Source organism: Paramormyrops kingsleyae, chromosome 5 (genome assembly GCF_048594095.1).
Source record: "Paramormyrops kingsleyae isolate MSU_618 chromosome 5, PKINGS_0.4, whole genome shotgun sequence".
Taxonomy (NCBI): domain Eukaryota; kingdom Metazoa; phylum Chordata; class Actinopteri; order Osteoglossiformes; family Mormyridae; genus Paramormyrops; species Paramormyrops kingsleyae.
In genome coordinates this window covers 17,116,517-17,135,474 of record NC_132801.1, presented here as the reverse complement: position 1 = coordinate 17,135,474, position 18,958 = coordinate 17,116,517, and the positions used below count along the sequence as shown (strand labels likewise).

The window sequence follows — 18,958 nt, the reverse complement described above, 5'->3', positions numbered from 1 at the left end:
CATTGATCTCTACAACATTTACTTTGCTGACTCCTGTATGACACAGTAACAAACGGCTGGTTTGCCAGCTCATTCAATGCTTTTGCATGAATAATTTCATGGTTTAAGTATTATTTTACACACACACACACACATACATGCACAGATTAGGTACAGTATCTATATCTTTGTGGGGACTCTCCATTCATTTCTCAGGGCATAACCCTAATCCAGAAGTGGATAGCTAAGGGTCCAGGAAGTAAAAATCCTGGTCTGATTTTTTTTTTACTTTCCGGACCAGAACTATCCACCTCTGCCCTAATCCCAACTAGTTGGCAATTAGCGAGAGAACATTTTAAACCGAATTTGAGAAAACACTTCTTTACACAGCATGTAGTTAGAGTATGGAATAGTTTTCCTGCTAGTGTAGTGCAAGCTAAAACCCTGGATTCCTTTAAATCAGAGCTAGATAAGATTTTAACAACTCTGAGCTATTAATTAAGTTCTCCCCAAACGAGATTGATGGGCCGAATGGCCTCCTCTCGTTTGTAAATTTCTTATGTTCTAAGCAAACAAAATACAAAACTTTTGGCATTTTCAGTTTTTTGATAGCACTCACAAACTTTTATCAAATTAAGTTTTCCCTTGTGGTGACCAAACAATATGTCCCTACAAGGTCAAAAGGGAAGGTTTTTTTGTGAGGCCATTTGGCAATGCAATATGCCCATGCCACCCTATGAGATGGCCATTGAGAGATAATGTACAGTATAATTTATAGTCTAACACACAGCATCATAGTCTCACAGGTACACCACTATACTCTTACACAAAATACTACTATATCCTGTTGCATGCAGTCATACTCACTTTTATTTACTATCATACTCTCATACACACAGGACTCTTCTCTTGCACAGAGATCTATAGCGACTTACTGTATACACACATTATATGCTTGCATGATAGTCTGTAACAGAGGATAACAGTTTACGTATGTGAGTATGGAAGTACATGTAAATGAAGTTCATAGTGTATGCAAAACAAAGGTCTAACATGCATGAGAGTACAATATATTTGAAACCCAATAATAGCATTTGTAAGAGAAAATAGTACATGTCAATGCATATAATAATGTGCAAGGAACAAAATGACAATGTAAGACAATGGTAGGATCTGTGAATGACAATAGTTTGTGTGACAGAGTTTGACTGCCAGAGAAATGGTACTCAATTCTCGCTTCCTGATTGGTTATGTTTGATGAAGGCCACCTTCCCAATCATGATTTATATAAATGGTGGACCAGGAGCGACTCACTGAAGCCATTGGTACAGTGGCCGATAAGTGGCAATGTGATGCAAATTCTGAAAACACATGCAAAAAAAAGAACGCTGCAAATCCGCTCACAACACAATGGACGTTTCAACTATTCTCATTCACATATCCACATTCTCTCTTGCATTCACTATCTATCTAAACCTGGTTCCAACATCCCAGTGTCTATGGTATGCGCTTCATTCAGTCTCATTCACGTTAACCACAACTGAATTCACATTAAACACAATGTTTCTATTCAGAACATGAACACAGACCTTGGGGATATTTTGAAATACTTTGTTGCATGTCACTACAGGAACACTAAAGAACACAGAAGCATGACTGAAAAATAACGTAGTGAGGGTGGTTCTACATCGTTTGAATTTTTCAATGTTTCATCATGTCAGTAAAGGGAAATTCATTAGAATCACTGCTGGAACAAAAGCAAACATATATAAAAGGCCATCCAGACCAGCAGCATTCTGCCTTAGTTCATATTAAAGAAGCAGAGTTGTCAAGGGACCACTAGAGAGCGCTCTTTATTCTGTTTTCTCCGTAGTCAAATTCTGACGTTAACTGACTTGATGTAACAATAACAAAGCACAAATTTTAAAAAGCACTTACCGTAATAGTGTGAGCCATTATTTTCATCCATTTTCCATCGCCACTTATCCAATGTATTCTCACAGGGAGTCTATTCCAGAAATCAAAGGGCAAAGGACACCAGTCCATCTTATGGTGCACAGAGCAGGAGATTTCCACACTCTGCCTAGACCACATGGTTTGGGGCTGAGGGAGGCAGCTGATGTGAACACAGGGGGGACAGGGAAATTGTTCATACAGAATGCCAGGTAGGTATCAAAAAATCACCCCTAGAACTGGGGGGGTCGTAGTGCTACCCAGTGAGCCACTGCTTATTATGATTAAAGGCTCTCAATTTGGGTTATGATTTCTGGCAAAGTAATCAGAAATCAACAAATGCAGTTTATAAAATTTAAGGTATAGTTATGGTTACTTGGAACAAACTATACAAGGGTGACGATGTAAAAACCGCGTATGACTGTGTAACAGTTTACTATTTGTAAGACATATTTGTGTAAGACATGAAAAACGACATTAATCTGTATTTAATTTTTATTTTATTTAGGGCATGCAATAATATAAAATATGATGACATAGACCAGGGGTGTCAGAGGGGCATGGATGCCCTGACAGATTCAGGGGCCCAGTCCTCAAATACATTAAATTATACATTAAATTGGGTTGGGGGGGGGGCAAGGTGACATTTTGCTAGGGGGCCCAACATTTCTACTGTAGGTGTGCTTCTGACACAGGCATCAAAGTATTAACTTTCAAAATGTGTTCTTTGGTTTAGAAAGCTAGCTTTTTCCTTGTCAAAGAACGCAATAGTAAATGTGTGACAAACCTCTCCCTTGCCAAAACTTACATTTTATCCTAAGCGACAAACTTGTCTTGAGAAAGTGGGGCTTGCCAGTTCACTGAGCAATTTGGGGTTTGGGGCCTCACTCAATTACCTAACAACGAAATTGCTCTGCTGACCAAAATATTTGAACCTGTGACCTTCTGATCACGAAGCAAGTGTCCTGAGCAACACACTTCTCCCAAAAGACTTGAACTGTAACCACCCACACCCATCATGGAAAGTTCGTTGTTCATTAGAGAGAGATGTTAAAATTCTTTCTCAATAGCTTGGTTTGGGTGTGTCCTATCAACACATATCAGTAAATAACTTCTGGGGCTTTACCAAACCAACAGCACACATACAACGGAACTGATGTATATCTTCTGCTAATTCTCATTTGTTCCCCTTCAGACTGCTCTCAGACAGTAGAAGAAGAAATCCAGTTAAAGAAAATAATGATCCCATCATCAGGTTTTGAACCTCCTGTTCTGCATGCACACACACACAATCAAATATATGCAAAAAAATCACATGCGTGTGTGCACATCTGTATGTGTCTTATGCATGGTACAACCAATGTTGATTTAAAAAACAAACACAACTATAATTCTGTTTGTGAACAGTTTTTGTAAAGTGCTTGTAAAGAAATAACATTTTAAGCAGCAGTAGGCATAAATTTAGGAACATCTTGCCTAACCACAGACTGGATAAATAACTTCAACAAATGCTTCTGATATTATAAAAGATTATGTTATAATTCGATTGGTCCTAATCCCCAATTACGGAAAATCATGAGGGGAAGAGATAAAAATCCACCTATCTGACCAATTTACTGTTCCAAAAAAAAAGAAAAGGAAATTCAAAACGAAGAAAAGGGGGTGGTTTGGAATAAGTTATTTGTTAGAACAGTAAGCAGAGTGCAGTCATTCAATAACTGATGTATAATTTACAATCTTATCATTGCAAACAAAGGCCCACATTTCCAGATTTTAACTCTCATAATCAACAGAAAGGAACTGCTAAAAATAGGGAAATGTAATATTATATCATGGGATCTTCTTAACTATAATACATATCTGAAAAAATGGTAAGAAATGTACTTTCATTCATTTTTCATAATCAGAATTATTAGGGGTGGGAAAAATATGGATTTTATGATTAGTCGTAATCCTGGTTTTGACATTTTGATACTGATTTGCAAAATCCAAAAATATCACTCATATCAGTCCTCTTACTGTATAGGTGGCACTACTCTCTCTCTCACCTATAGGAAGGTTGCAATAGTATTTCTCAATTGTCTCACGCCGCCATCTTGGTGCATTGTCGGTCATGGTAGTGCAGTAACCAGAGCACGTGAAGGCAAACAAGTCAAGTAGAGCTTTATTCTCACATCAGTCATATTCAGTGCACTGCTTACGGTGACGCGAAATAACGCTAACGACAAGCAAAATAAAGTTGTTTGGGTGTTTTAAACGTTTTATTTCGGGAAGGTCCAATCACTAATGCTATTTTCAAATAGGGGGCGCAGACTAAAGGTCTGTGATGTTTTGAAATGTTGAAGTATGTTCTGTAGTCAGGGCTGTTGGAAATATCAGCAGCCCCCCCCCCCCCCCCCCATAGAAAATATGAGCGTGTTCCTTGAATTGAATCTTGAATTACTGAGGCCAATTCTGTGTGCATGCAGAGAGAGAGGATGAAACATACCCAATTAAGATTGTTCTCCTTTATCAGACAAGCTCATTTTATCATATGGATCAGTTATTTTCTTTAGTTATGTTAAGAGGTGAAACTGTCCTCTACACAATCTTAAATCTTTATTATTCTAAAATTATTTAAAAATCTTTCTTACATTGCATCCTTTCACGATGCGACACTGCATGTGTCCCTATAGCACGATCCCCTCTCCTCCAGTGACAAACTCCTTCCAACGCCGCTGACTGTAACCTCAAATAACTATTCTAGAGCTCTTCTATGGATTAAAAAAACTTATAGTATTATTAATTACATGCATAAACTGTTGGGTTTTATACAATGGAAAAACAGTGGATTTCTTTGGTGAATTGTAACATTTATATACATTTTTCTAATAAACAAATAAATAAACAGCCCTGTGCTTTTGCACCTCTGGTGCAGCTGTATGGAGATTTCTTTCCATGATACATAGAGGCGTGGTTTACGTGAACTGCTGTTTGCATGTGTGTTGTCATGGTCCGTTTTCATCCCATTATCTTTCCTGTTTCCTCCATTTTGGTCTCTAATTGTCCACACCTGCCCTTTGCCCTCATTAATCCCTGTATATTAATACCCTCCTGTGTGATGTTCTCGAGTCCAGTCATTGTTAGCGTTAGTTCCTGCTGTGGCTAGTGATACTTAGTTCCACTGTAGTTAGTTGATGTTTTTTCTGCCCTGTTGCCTTGAGCCTTGCCCCATGTTGGAATAATCCTAGTCTTACTGTACTGTTTCTCCAAGTCTCCTGTTTTAACACCTCATAGTCCTTTTATTTTTGTTTATTTAGCTTTCTGTTAAATGCCTCCTGTGAACCCAACGGCTGCATCTGGGTCATCCTTCCTCCATGTTATGACATATGCCTTGTGATGGACTGTAAAACTATTGGATAATAGGTTAGGAACAATACATGCAGTTAAGTGGACCTTCGCAATTATACATATAGAAGCTAATATGCAAATTGGAGCTGAAATTTAATATGTGGTACTGAATATTAGAAATATTGCCAAGAACAATACATTTGTTTTCGCTGCAAGGTCCCAAAGTTGTGGGAATTTTCCAAAGAAGAAGCCAGGTGTTTTGACCTGTCCCACCCATCCGACATGTAGGCTGAATTGCTGGAAACATAATACATAATATCACAGTTTTTTTTCTTTCCTTTTTACCGCATACTTATTAATATTGCGTCACAACTTTTTATGAGTATTTGAGCACAATGCATAATTGCAGTAAAGCAACTCTCAACAAACACATTACTGGTATGTACAAAAAAAAAAATCTCGTAAAATTCATATTTAACTGTCATCATGGAAGCCTTGTTAATGTAAATATCCTCAAGGTCTATGTGTTCAAGCACGTAAAACGTTTAGCTGCATAACAGAACACTCATCAATAATCTCACACTTGAGTTAACAGGAATGATTTCTAAAATGACAAGTGGAATTCCCAAGTATATCACACACTAATGCAAAAGCAAACTTTAGTACAAACGTTTGCTCTGAATAATACTGCATCACAGAATGTCTCCTTTCCTTCACAGAGAGCATAAAATTGGTTTGTTTTAGGTGATCGTATTTATTAAGGTGCATTTTGCAAATATACATGCACTTACATTATCCAAAATGGTCATGGGAACAGAGAGCAAACTGACAGAAAGAAAATACACAAACAAATATAAAATATATGTAACACTATATGAATAAAGTAAAAAGATGCTTAATTGACTCAGGAAATAGTTTAAAAACCTTAAATAGTATATTGGAGTAGCCATAAAGATTGATGTGCATCACATCTCTGAGGAATTTAAAATGAATAGCATTTTATATCATGTGGATGGCAATTCCATGTTTCTAAAAATGTTTAAACAAAACAGCAGGCTTTAAGGGCAGTGATGTGTGGGGCTGTACATATGCTGGGCTATGTTTGCTCTCCGGGTTTTGAATGGCCTCTTCTTACAGCGGTATGAAAATGCAGGGCTCGGATGCATAACCAGATGTGGCATGGCGAATGTGGAAGCAGATGCAGAGAGACAGTCGCTCAGCCCTAGGCGTGGCGGTTCTTTTTTGGTGTTCTGAAAAACATTGAAGAGAAGAAGAAGAAGAAAATAAAGCTTGTGCATGACTATAAATTACATTTATTTCCAAGCAGTCAGGATTTTATGGCAGAATCATGTTTGTGGGTTATTGTGCACACCGTATCTCTCCTGGTTTGCATTGCACCCCTCACCCACAACATATCGGTACTTCATAAAACTCTATAGATTGATCATTTGCAGTTGACAGATTTTCTTATCTGCTTTTTTATTTTATGTGGCATCTTCAAGCAACGCAAAGTCATCATGTTGGCATATAAAGTGTGATTTTGTCTGAACTTGCCCTTAACCATAAAGATTGCCTTGCCAACATTAATTTAGCCACCGTGTCGTTTGAATCATATGAGTTTTGATCAGTTTCCTTCCTGAACCTCATATGTTTGGTCAGCACTTGATTTTATTTCACTCCTTACTCTTCATTTACTCAAGTGGGTCCTTCATTTACTTGTACACCTATATGTAAACGTCTATGTAGTCAACAATTTTTGTCATTATTACTGTAGTAACACCAATATGCTGCTCTGCATGATATTGGCATTAGCATTTTAAAATTATTCGTGGTTCAGGTATTATTTCACATAAACTAATGTTGATCATGAGCTGTCATCTATGTGTATCACCATGGGGCTCTGAGATAGACATCATTCTAGCGCATCACTGTAACAAGGTGGAAGGGACTAATCGGCTAAGTTGTTCTGGCTGCTTTGTCATCTGATTTATGTTTGGCAAACAGTAAATGGCTCTTATGGATTATTAACAAGTGTATGGCATCCATCCATCTACCTTCCAGTTACTCACCTTGTAAGGGTCATGGGGATGTAGGAGTGTATCCCAGGCAGCATAGGGCACAAAGAAGGGCTACACCTTGGATGGAAGGCCAGTCCATCACCAGACAGACACAACTGAGCGTCATGGAAAGCACAGATGTGCTAGTTTCCTTAAGTTGTATGGGAGAACACCCAAAGAAAGATCAGGGCTGGGATTCAAATGCTGTAATCGTGAAGCAAACATGGTACAGATTGAGCTGCCTCGCTCCATGCAAAAGAAGGCACTGAAGAGCTAACCCAGAAATCAGCATGGTATGGCATCGCATTCTAAATATCGTTTTTTTTGTGTTTGGGAATTTTATTGCTAGAGATGCCAAAAAATGAGCTCTACATGGATTATCACAGAACTGCATATTTAATGTAGCAGATTATTTTTGTACAATTTGTTTTGCAGCTCTTCTTGTTTTTTTCTTCTGAGAACACCTCAACCAGACATACACTACCAGTTTCATTCATTTCTCAGTTTTTGGATTTGTGCCTGTTTAAAATATACATTTTTTGCACACTCCATGCAGCCTGGCTCTTCCATGTTTCTCATTAATGAAGGGCTTCTTCCTTGCTATATGTGTCTTTGGTCCTGCTTCTAGGAGGCTGTTATGAATTGTCCTAGCAGTGCACTTCACACCACTTAATGTTTCCCATTCTTTTTGAAGGTCATTTGAGGTCATCCTCCAATTTATGAGGCACTGCCGGGTAAATTGATGGTCATCTCTGGCATTAGGAAATCGCTTCTGCCCTCTTCCTGGCTGGTTTTTGGTTATTGCCTGTGTGTCCTGCTTCACCTTGTTCTTGTGTACTGCTGCCATTGAAACTTTGAGCCTGGAAGCAGCCTGACTCGCAGTGTAGCCTTCTGCCAGCAGAACCAGGATTAACCCAGGATTTAAAAGAATATAGAGTAATCTCTTATTTTTTCCAGAGCTGTATATAATGCAAAATGAAGAGACATAGATATATTTATTTATTTTATAGCGTTCTGTTTTCCCTTAGTCCCTAATAATAATGTCAATGCACATATTTTGATGATACACACAAATTTCCATAAGAGGGCGCCAAAGCACCATAAACCCTTTTGGAATAGACTACAGGAGAGAAACAGAAAGGTTTTTGGAACTGAGATTTAAATTTACTGACAGTTTTTAAGCTCAAGACTTTTTTCCCCCCAAAGTAAACCAAACCACTAGACGCTTAACAGAACTTCAGACAAATTCTGATCTCTGATCTCCAGTAAAATTTGAAATGCTGAATCATGACATCTATATATGTATAAATGGATAGCCTTTGTTTTAAATTCAGGCTAAATATATCAGTCTTTACTAGACACTGTTACTTACATTTTGTCACTAATTATATGTGTAAAAGGACTGTCGCAGCATTCCAATTAATCCAATTAAAAACTGAAAAAGCCTCAGCTAAATTTGCTGCTGAATATATTTACCTGTATAAATATAGCATTAAATGCAAACCAGTAAAACCAATACCAACCAGCTATTGTTTAAATACAAAGGCATTCCTATTGTCATTATTGCTTGTTGTTATGAATACTTTGTGCATGCATGCACCTTTTAGCAGGTGCACAACCATTGTTGTCTTCTTAACAGCTTGTCAGTCTGTAGCAGATTGGCGCAAGCTTTTTAGAAGATGTTGGAGGGCTAAACAGCCACCTAATAGGCTTAGCGCTTCGAGGAGGAGGGGAACATGCTGAACGTCACTAATGTCCTAGATAGGAGCAGAGTACAGCAATCCTTTAGTCAGGTGTGTCCCAACCTGGGAGCTGGGAGGGAGCAAATACATGAACTGTTTGGGGGCCCCCGAAGGTGCTGTCAACATGCTCCTTCAAAGCCAGTCTTTGTTCCGAAGTAGCCTTTCATTATACTTCATAAATTGGGTTTCTACCATTGGGATAATTCATAAAATAATGTGCAATCCAAAAAGTGACTTTTTGACTAAACTTAACAGAGACATTTAAGATGATAATTATTCTTGGTGAAGAACTTTAGTAACAGATTCTATATAACAATGCTATTTTTAAAAGGATGCGTACAAACTATACACTGCTGTCATAAAGCATGCAAGAATATTTTGACATTTGCTTCATCCTCTTGCTTTCAAAAAAATAGTCATCCTTTAAAGCCAAAGAGTCGGTATTTATCCCAGTAACTGTGTCTGTGGATTGCAAAATATTTCAATTGTTTTCTGAGAAATGGAGTCTTAACAGAGGGATGCATAAAGTTGTTTCTGTCTGAAGAGAATACCTAGACAGCTGTTAGGCTATTCACTCAAAATGCTCAGTGGAGAATTTTATGCAGACCTTATTTAGTAAAGTACTTTGCATTTAGTACAACAATCTTATGTCCACCACAAGTTTGCTGGAAGTTTTGAAGTGAAGTCAGAAAGCATCGGATTGCAGATGGATATACGGATCACCTTGTTAATCTTACAAATTGACTTAAACACATAGAAATTTCTAGCATTTTCTTTGTGTGCAAGAAAGTATGTTGTATTTGTTTAGTAATAGTTATTTCAAACAAGCCATTAAAAGACTTATAAGTTTTTCGCTTTGGACCATCATGCACTTATTCAATTCTTGCTTGTTCCTACTACCTGGACTTCCTCATGGTTCACAGCAGAACTGCGTACTGTACCATGAAACAAGCTGGTCACCACTCTGAGAGGCTCTGGGAGAAGACTGGTCTGTATATGACTATTTCAAGGTCTCTCTACTAACCATTCCACACCTCTGACAACTGATTCTACTCCTAAATCTCCAATTTCTTTATGTAATTTTAACCCCATTATGCTAACTTATATTGCTGAGCTAATAGCTAAATCATCATTCTACTAATCAAGGCTTGTACTGACAAACCTTCTGCTCTCATTTCTCAGTTTATCAACTGTAGTTTCCGCACTTGTATTGGTCCAAATGAACTTACAAATTGCTGCCGTAACCCCCGTTTTAAAAAAAACAGGTTTAGACCCGCTACAATCTCAAATCTTCCATTTATGGCTAAGATCTTAGAAAAAGTTGTTGCTGCTCAACTCAATGATTATTTTAACTTGCATATCCTGCTTGAACCTTTTCAATCTGAATTTAGAACCCTATATAGCACTGAAACTGCTTTGCGTAAGGTAACCAATGATTTACTTATGATGACCACTATTCTAGTTCTCCTTGACTTAAGTGCAGCATTTGATAGTTATCTATAATATCTTACTGTGCCAACTTTCAGGTATTGGTATCTCTGGTGCTGCTCTTGCTTGGTTCAAATCATACCTCAGTGATCGTCAATACTACGTCTTCATTAGGGAACATAAATCTGCCACTGCTTCACTCATACAAGGTATCCCTCAAGGGTTGGTTATAGGTCCAGTTCTCTTCAACATCTACAAGTCTATGTGAGTGTGGTCAGACCTTAAGACCTTAGAAACTGCTGACCATTGTCCTCTGCTTTATAAACCTAGCAGGTTTTAGGTATTTTTTGCATTTTTGCTGGATTTGTTTTCCCATTATTGATATAATTTTGCACATGGTTTGTTTGGGTTTTTATTTTTTGTATGGGACTTATGGTTTGCTTGATTTATTTCAAGCCTTGATAAATAATCAATCCTTTGGAACCCTCACTCTGACTCTTTGGCCATATCCTGTTACAAGCGATAACTCTTGCATGATTCCATCACAATCTGCAAGCTCCCAATAGGTGAAATCATCCATCTGTATGGACTCAGCTTCCACTGCTATGCCGATGACACACAACTGTTGATCGAACTGCATCACCATCACCAGGCTTACCAACTGAATACATTCATGAAATCAAACATTGGATGCTGGGTAACTTTTTACAACTTAACCCTGATAAAACAGAAATCCTATTGATTGGTACTAAATCTGTCCTTTTTGTACCTTCTTGGGCTAAAAATTGATGTTTACGGGTTCCTGGTAAAACTCTAGACATCAGTCCGTAATATACATGTCATCTTTGATCAGCTACTTACCTTTCAACCACACATCAGCTCAATAGTACAGACAGCATTTATCCATATCCATAACATGCATGTCTGCATTCTTTCCTCAGTGTTCAGGAGAGTTCAGGAGAACTGCCTGGATAAAGTTTACACCAATGTGCGCAGGGCCTACAAAGCAGCTGTGCACCCACACATCGGCTCATCTGACCACGCCACCGTGATGCTGATGCCCGCGTACACATCACTGCTAAAATGCACAAGACCTGCCAAGAAAACCGTCAGAGTCTGGCCGAGTGGAGCTGTCTCAGCGCTTCAGGACTGTTTCGAGTGCACAGGCTGGAACATGTTTAAAGAGGCAGCCACCCAAAATGGCTTCTTGGACCTGGACGAGTTCACTGAATCTGTGACTTGATACATCAGTAAGTGCATAGAGGATGTAACTGTCTGCAAAAACATCACCACGAGAGCCAACGAGAAGCCCTGGTTCACCGCAGCGGTACATACACGTCTGAGAGAGAGAGATGCTGCTTTCCGGTCTGGGGATAAAGCTGCTCTCAGAACAGCCAGAGCCAACCTCTCTCGCACCATCCGACAAGCAAAGTGTGCACATGCACAAAAGATCCACAGCCACTTCCATAACACAAAAGACTCTCGCAGGTTATGACAGGGCATTCAGGCTGTCCCCCAGTACAAGCCTGCACCAAGCAGCTGTGATGGAGACACCACACTTCCTGAGGAGCTGAATGAGTTCTGCGCACGGTTGGTGCACAACAACACACAAGCGACGAAAGCCATGCCCCCCACCACTGACCAGAACATCTCTCTGCCTGCAGCCGACGTGAGGAGAACTTTCATCGAGGTCAACCCACGAAAAGCTGCTGGAACAGACAACATCCCAGATCGTGTGCTAAGAGACTGCGCTGATCAGCTGGCAGATGTCTTCACGGACATTTTCAACTCATCGCTGAGCCAGATGATCGTCCCAGCGTGCTTCAAGTCCACCACCATCATCCCAGTGCCAAAGAAATCCTCAGTATCCTGCCTGAACGACTACCGTCCCATCGCCCTGACCCTCATCATCATGAAGTGCTTCGAGAGACTCGTCATGGCACAAGTGAAAAGCAACCTCCCCCGCTCACTGGACCCGCTGCAGTTTGCATATCGACAAAACAGGTCGACCGAGGATGCCATTTCCACTGCACTTCACCTCTCCCTTACCCACTTGGACAAGAAAGACAGTTTTGTCAGAATGCTGTTCATAGATTTCAGTTCAGCATTCAATACCATCATCCCCCAAAAACTGAGAAACTGAGCGAGTTGGGACTGAGCACCTCCCTCTGCAACTGGATACTGGATTTCTTGTCAGAGACCTCAGTCCGTCCGAATTGGCGACAACATCTCCAGCTCCATCAGACTGAGCACAGGAGCTCCTCAGGTCTGTGTTCTCAGCCCACTGCTGTTCACTCTCCTGGCACGCGACTGCACCGCCTTGCACAGCTCTAACCACATCATCAAGTTCGCCAACGACACGACCATAGAGAGCGTTCTGACCAGCTGCATCTCCGTGTGGTTTGGTAACTGCAAGGTGGCCAATTTCTTCAAGAATCAAGCATAAAATTATACTCATCTCCTTTAAAGCCCTGAATGATTTAGCTCATCATTGTCTGTCTGAGCTTCTGCTTCCTTACACTACAATCATCTGATTCTAACTTACTCAGTGCGCAGGTTATCAACTATGGGTGGCAGAGTGTTTAATGTAATAGCCCCAAAAATTTGGAATGCTCTTCCTCTCAGGCTGTCTGAGGAAAAATCTATAATTCATTTCAAGCTACTGTTAAAAACACAATTCTTCAGTGAATATTATTCGTGTTCTTGTATGCAACTAGTACCGTCTTGTTAAATGTGACTTTTGTCTCCTTGAGTGTATGAAAAGCTCTATATAAATAAAACGTTATTATTAAATTAGATATTTTGTTTTTTGTTAACTCCTTTTGCAGTATGAGTTATCATATTTTCAGTTTTATTTATATGCCTGTTCCCAATCTGCCAACCACACCCCCCTGACCTATTTTTATTAGTATACTCTCCTGTGATCAAAAAACTGTGAACCCTGTTGCATTATTAATAAACCTTAAAATTTAATAAGATTAATGAATGTATGTTAGCATCTCATATGAAACAACATGGAAGTTGCAGAAGGGTGTTTTCCCAATTGCCTGTTGAGATACCTAGGCTGACTGAAACCATAGACGGTTTGAGGGTAAGGGAAGATCCGGGGCTTAGCCCAGAACCCTGTTAATGACAGTGATGTCATTGACATCACTGTCAATACAGTCTAGTGCATGTTGTAGGCTTCATTAAATTGCCAAAGTACCACCACACCACTGACATCTTTTCACATGGTTAATCCGCAATATTTACTCTTTAAAAAGATGTTGTAGCTGATTGACGTTAAGGATGTGCTTTTTTCACCAACACCAAAGTTTCCGCTGGGAGTGCGCTTATCGTTGTATTGCCCAGCCCTAATAGTAATGTTACCCTGTGCCATAGCCCCACCATTCAAAAGGTTCAGGGCTATAGAGAAAACATCCTGGACTTCAGCCCATTAGCCCGCTCCTAAGCACGGACCTGATTTAAACCCTCACTTATTTGGGGGAGCAGTGTCAATGTGTGCAACTACACTGTCAGAAAAAAGAGTGCACCAATTTCTACCTTTGCTTGTCACGCTGTAGCTTAAAGGGTCTGCTAATTGTACCCTATAGCTGCAGGTAATTGTACCTTTTAAGATCCAGAAATGAACTATGAGGAACCTTATTGTACCATTGGGGGTACATTAATGTTGTTGATATTCCCCTGAGTCTGTTTCTGTACCTTAAACAAACCCTAACAACCTTGGGGGTCGAGAGCCAGTAACAAGCAAAGTTACAAATTTATACTTTTTTTTTCTGAAAGTGTAGCTGCTGATGTGGCTGATGATTGGCCTCAATATTGCCATTTGAAATGTGAGTTTATTGTCCTAATGCAACATTAAACGTGGCATTTTGTTTTGGTATCAGGTTTACAGAATCAACTGACTTTAGCCACACAGCTTTTTAGCTTACCAAGCTGTTTCATATAGCTGTGATGCTAAAACAGACTCACCCTGAATGTTGTTCACACCTGGAAGTGTGTCTACTTCTTCAGAAACCTATTGCATGAAGGGAGCTTTTGACTTGAGCAGTTCTGACCTTGAACATCGCTCAATTTTACTCAAGGATGAGGTTCTAGTAAACCTGAAACACACCTTACAATACATCAAGGATTCTTTAGTAGGTTGCTGTTGGTGACCATATTTTTGCAGGAACATGAAATTAGTACAAAAATTAGTACATTGAAGTCACACAGAACTGCTCATAATAAAATGACTTTAAGCTGCAGAATTATTTTTTTGACAAATAAAGAAAAGACTGATTTCACTGTGGTCATCAGACTGTTGGCCCTAGCAAGGTCCAGAAATCATGCATTGTAAGGGAAGATTAATGGCTCCTCACTAGAAACCATAATGAGTTGGAACAAGTCCCTAGTTAAAGACATTTTCATGAAGCTTGTGCGGTATTCACATATCCACTGGGGGGTTTGTTTCCAGATCACTGCTTCGAGTAGTTACTGCAACTGAGACCTAGAAACACAGACTGGGAGAATTCCATGAGCCAGTGCTCTAGCTTAAATGAAAGACTTGCTCAAGGCTGAAAAGCAAGCAGATCCAGGTGACATGGGTAAGGTAAGGGGGAACAGGGGCTTTATTCGTGTTCAGGGGAGGACAGGGGATTACGAAGCTGGTGGGAAGGAATGAAAACAAAAGAATGTCCTCGTCACCTGACTTTCCCTGAACCCCAGGACACTCATTCCACCCCAGCTTTAAATAATACCAAAATAATGCTCTGTAGGAAAGAACAGACAGGACACAACTTACCCTACAGTTTCACAAGTAATACCCATATCTCTTTTGATGACGGTAAGCAATATACAGCACCGGAATCTTTTAGAGATAACCATACCATTTACCCTTCATTTAAAATTTTTAAAGTAACTAAAAAGTAGTTACGTAGTGTAATAACATAGATGTTTCTTTGGAATCCACTGAGTGTTTTTAGCTCTTAGTAAAAATGCATTTTCGCAAAATCGCAAGAGTAGGGTGGCTTGTTATTGGTGAAAAATCTGGCAAGAAACATAGCTACATTTTTAGCATACCATCGCCTTTAATTTAAAAAAAAAAAAAAAAAAACAGACTGCATACAACAGCTGAAATATGGGACCGGGCTGGGAATTCAGAACAGGATTTAATGAGAGTCGCAGTGGCAATAACAACAGCTGATACAACAATATGGATGAGATCTGCACGGTGGCTTTGTGCTGCTGTGTTACATGGCAGGGACTCCTGGCCTATTTACTAAAGAGCTGAGTGGCAAATGCCTAGGAAAGCCCACCTAGTGCATGGTCACACTTTACCGGATGGATTGGGGGAGGAGGGGTGGGAATTGGGGGATGGTGCACTGGAGTCTCAGAAATAGTTTCCATGCAGCAGTATGAACAACTTGCAGGCAGGCGGTCAGCTGTGGAACTGTGGAATACTTCCAAAAGGCTACCACCAGCGTCACAAGACTTGGCAGGCCGGGTGGTGAATGCCACCAACCTGTTGCCATAGTCACACCGTACACAGAATTTCATCATAATGACAACAGAAATATTTGGCAATGATAAAGAAATGCAGAGGAATGTGGGCATTTTATCTACTCTGCTTACTTTATTGTTTTAGCCGATGAAGAGCAACGTGTTCAATAATTTTGATTTTTAGTTTATCAAAGTGGGTGCATTAATTTGATAAAAATCTAACATGTTGACACTGATGTGTAATCAATTACACATCACAAAATCTCCCTATGGAGGTGTAGCACACATCTCCATGAACAGATTTAAACAAAGTATTTATAATTATTTTAAATTGTTGTTCCTTGGGGCAACAGATAGCAGAGACATCTGGATCTGATAACTGACCATAACCATCACTACTGTAGCAGTCTATAGCACAATACGTTACCAGAATTGTACCAGGGAAATATGTACTGTAGCTGTTTCATTGGGAAAAAGCTCCCCTTTGGATAAAAGCATTAGCATAAGACATAGAAAAGAAAGTATTGCTATGTATTATTTAATTCAATAAAATGTAAAAGGACTTGACTATTGTACCTCAGTAGCAATTTCAAGCATGCACATGTGACATTGGAAGTGCATCTCTATCACCTACTTTGATAATCCGACCCCCACATTTCCTAGAAGTGGCAGAATAATAACATTTTATGAGCATGGTACTGCATTGTACTGTCCCTTATACAATGACTTTGGAAACTTCTGATTCCATTTGTATTGAGTTAGATGTTTGCAGTAAACCCTCATAGTAAAGTATTAAACTGACTATTTATTTTTTATATATTGCAACTACGTTTGACCATTCATACTCATCTCATGCATGTACAGTATTTGTTAAATAAACCCATAATTATTGATATAGTGCGTCTTGGATTGCCCCAGTATTGTCTTACATGTGTGACATGAAAAAAAAGGTTAAATGTCTGGTTGATATACAGTAAGAGCCAGCACAAGCTTATTGACATAACAAGGGCCAGCACATTGTTCCCAGTGCCTTTTGGTCTGAGGCCTTTTAATGAAGCCTTTCATAAAGTAATTCATATGAAATGAAAGAGAACAGTAAGCTTAATTTTGCTCTTTAAGTTACACAGCTTTGGTGTTATAAATAAGAGGCAAAAAGGAGAGTGATAATAGCCTATGCAGTAATCATGCCAGCATGTTTACAATAACAATACATCAAAGTCACTTCAGTCAATAACCTCTAGGTGTAAATATGATTGAATAAAGCAAAGTGAATGAGAATGCCGCTCAAGAATCTTAAAGTGAGCAAATGTCAGTGTATATCAAGCTTCCATTACTTATTCATTGTCCAGTTCTGCTGCACCCTAATGATAAATCAAAATGATTTGTAAACTTTTTTCATGAGCTGCAATCAGTCATCACTGTCAATAAGCATCCTGTGAATCATGCAGTGGGGTGCAGTTAGAGCATCACAGCTATAGCACCTGGTCTATTAGTTCTGTGGTTCCCATTGAAGAGACTGAGGGACTGGATGCACTCCAAGCTGCTAGGTCCTGAGAAGCAGCCTGAAGGCCATGCAGATCTGCAAATCTATGTCTGATAAAGTGTTAAATCAAACTTCAATTCAATGGGAGAATGTTAACTTTGGATATTTCACTAACATCTACAAATTTGTTCATATTTATATTCCATCAAACTGCTTGCACCATATCTGTCTTATATGATTTATGTGTTTTCAGCTGTTATATAAAAACATATTCCAAACTGCCTTGCCAGTGGCTAGGTTTGCAGCAATGGTATTGCTCAGCTGCACCTCTGAAATAAGGTGACACTGGTCAAACTTGCAACAACTGGCTCGCATTCCACAGCCTAACATGCAATATTATTTGATTCCACTTCTCCATTACTATTTAGCAACAAAAATGAGTTTACTTGGCCTGCAGCTACTGTCGTTAGAGGAGGAAGGAAATTGTGGGATAGGCCCACATTCGGGACAGAACTCTTGCATGAGTTTGTCTCATTCTTTTACTTGAATAATTTAATTTTAATTTTAAATTTTAATTGAATAATTTTGAATAATTTGGCACTACTGTACCACTACCTGCGTATTGGATTTCTTCCCCAATTGTTATTGGAATACACAAAGATATACAGAATGCCCTTTAGATCATAAATGTTTCTATGTAAATAAGGATGGACGATCGTTTTTAATTACAGTAAAATTCAATTTAAAGTTATATGCCTCAAATCAATATTGTTTTCCATAAGGAAAAGGTGGGCTATTACCTGGTTTTATTGAAAGGTACTCATCCAGGATTTCAGATGAAATCCCTTCTTTTTCAGTATGCCCCTAATAATTGACGATGCTTGGATCTATGAATGGATAGAAAAATAAAATATTTCAATTGTAGGAAACAACTAGAAAATCAATAATGGCTTATTGTGGTTATGATTACTAGGTACAAATCAACCATATTACCATCCACTTTTTACTACCTGTCTGTCAACTTAAGAACTGTGTTGTTGCATAATTTTTGTAATTTACAGCAGCTATATTTTACTTTATAGTAAAAATAAATATTTTTATTCAATATACATTTGATATTACTTTTTAACAAATGAAAATATTTATTGCCTTTATTATTTACAGTAAATGACATTTAGGCTAAATCTAAAATGAAGTACATTCCTCAAAAGCCCATGTGGTAATCTATTGTAATGGCTTAAAAGAAGATTAAATAAGAAGGAGATTAACTGTTTTCTTTTTTAGATTTTTCACATAGTTTCTTATAGGCATATTTGTATACAAATCGCCATTGCTTACCCATTCAGCCTGTTCTTATGCTGATCAAATGGCAAAATTGTCCAAATGTTGTCCAGGAGAATGATAATTTTGGTCAAAATTTGAGGGGAAAATGACATGACACACCCAACACTCCTGTCATGGAGTGACAGAAGCATACACTTTACACTGCTGTGCTCTTCTTCTCC

At 38.9% G+C, this 18,958-nt stretch overlaps 1 long non-coding RNA gene across 3 annotated transcripts; it reads right to left on the bottom strand.

The window, feature by feature from the left end:
* Window positions 1–5,978: 5,978 nt before the first annotated feature.
* LOC140590873 (uncharacterized) lies at window positions 5,979–18,928 on the bottom strand. Of its 3 annotated transcripts, XR_011991752.1 has the most exons (4): window positions 18,792–18,928; window positions 18,254–18,340; window positions 7,332–7,470; window positions 5,979–6,512 (listed from the first exon to the last, which is right to left on the bottom strand). It is a non-coding gene; the product is annotated as an uncharacterized lncRNA (long non-coding RNA). The 3 variants fall into 3 exon arrangements; XR_011991751.1 differs by having other exon boundaries at window positions 5,979–7,470; XR_011991750.1 differs by lacking the exon at window positions 7,332–7,470 and having other exon boundaries at window positions 5,980–6,512.
* Between the last annotated feature and the right edge of the window lie 30 nt (window positions 18,929–18,958).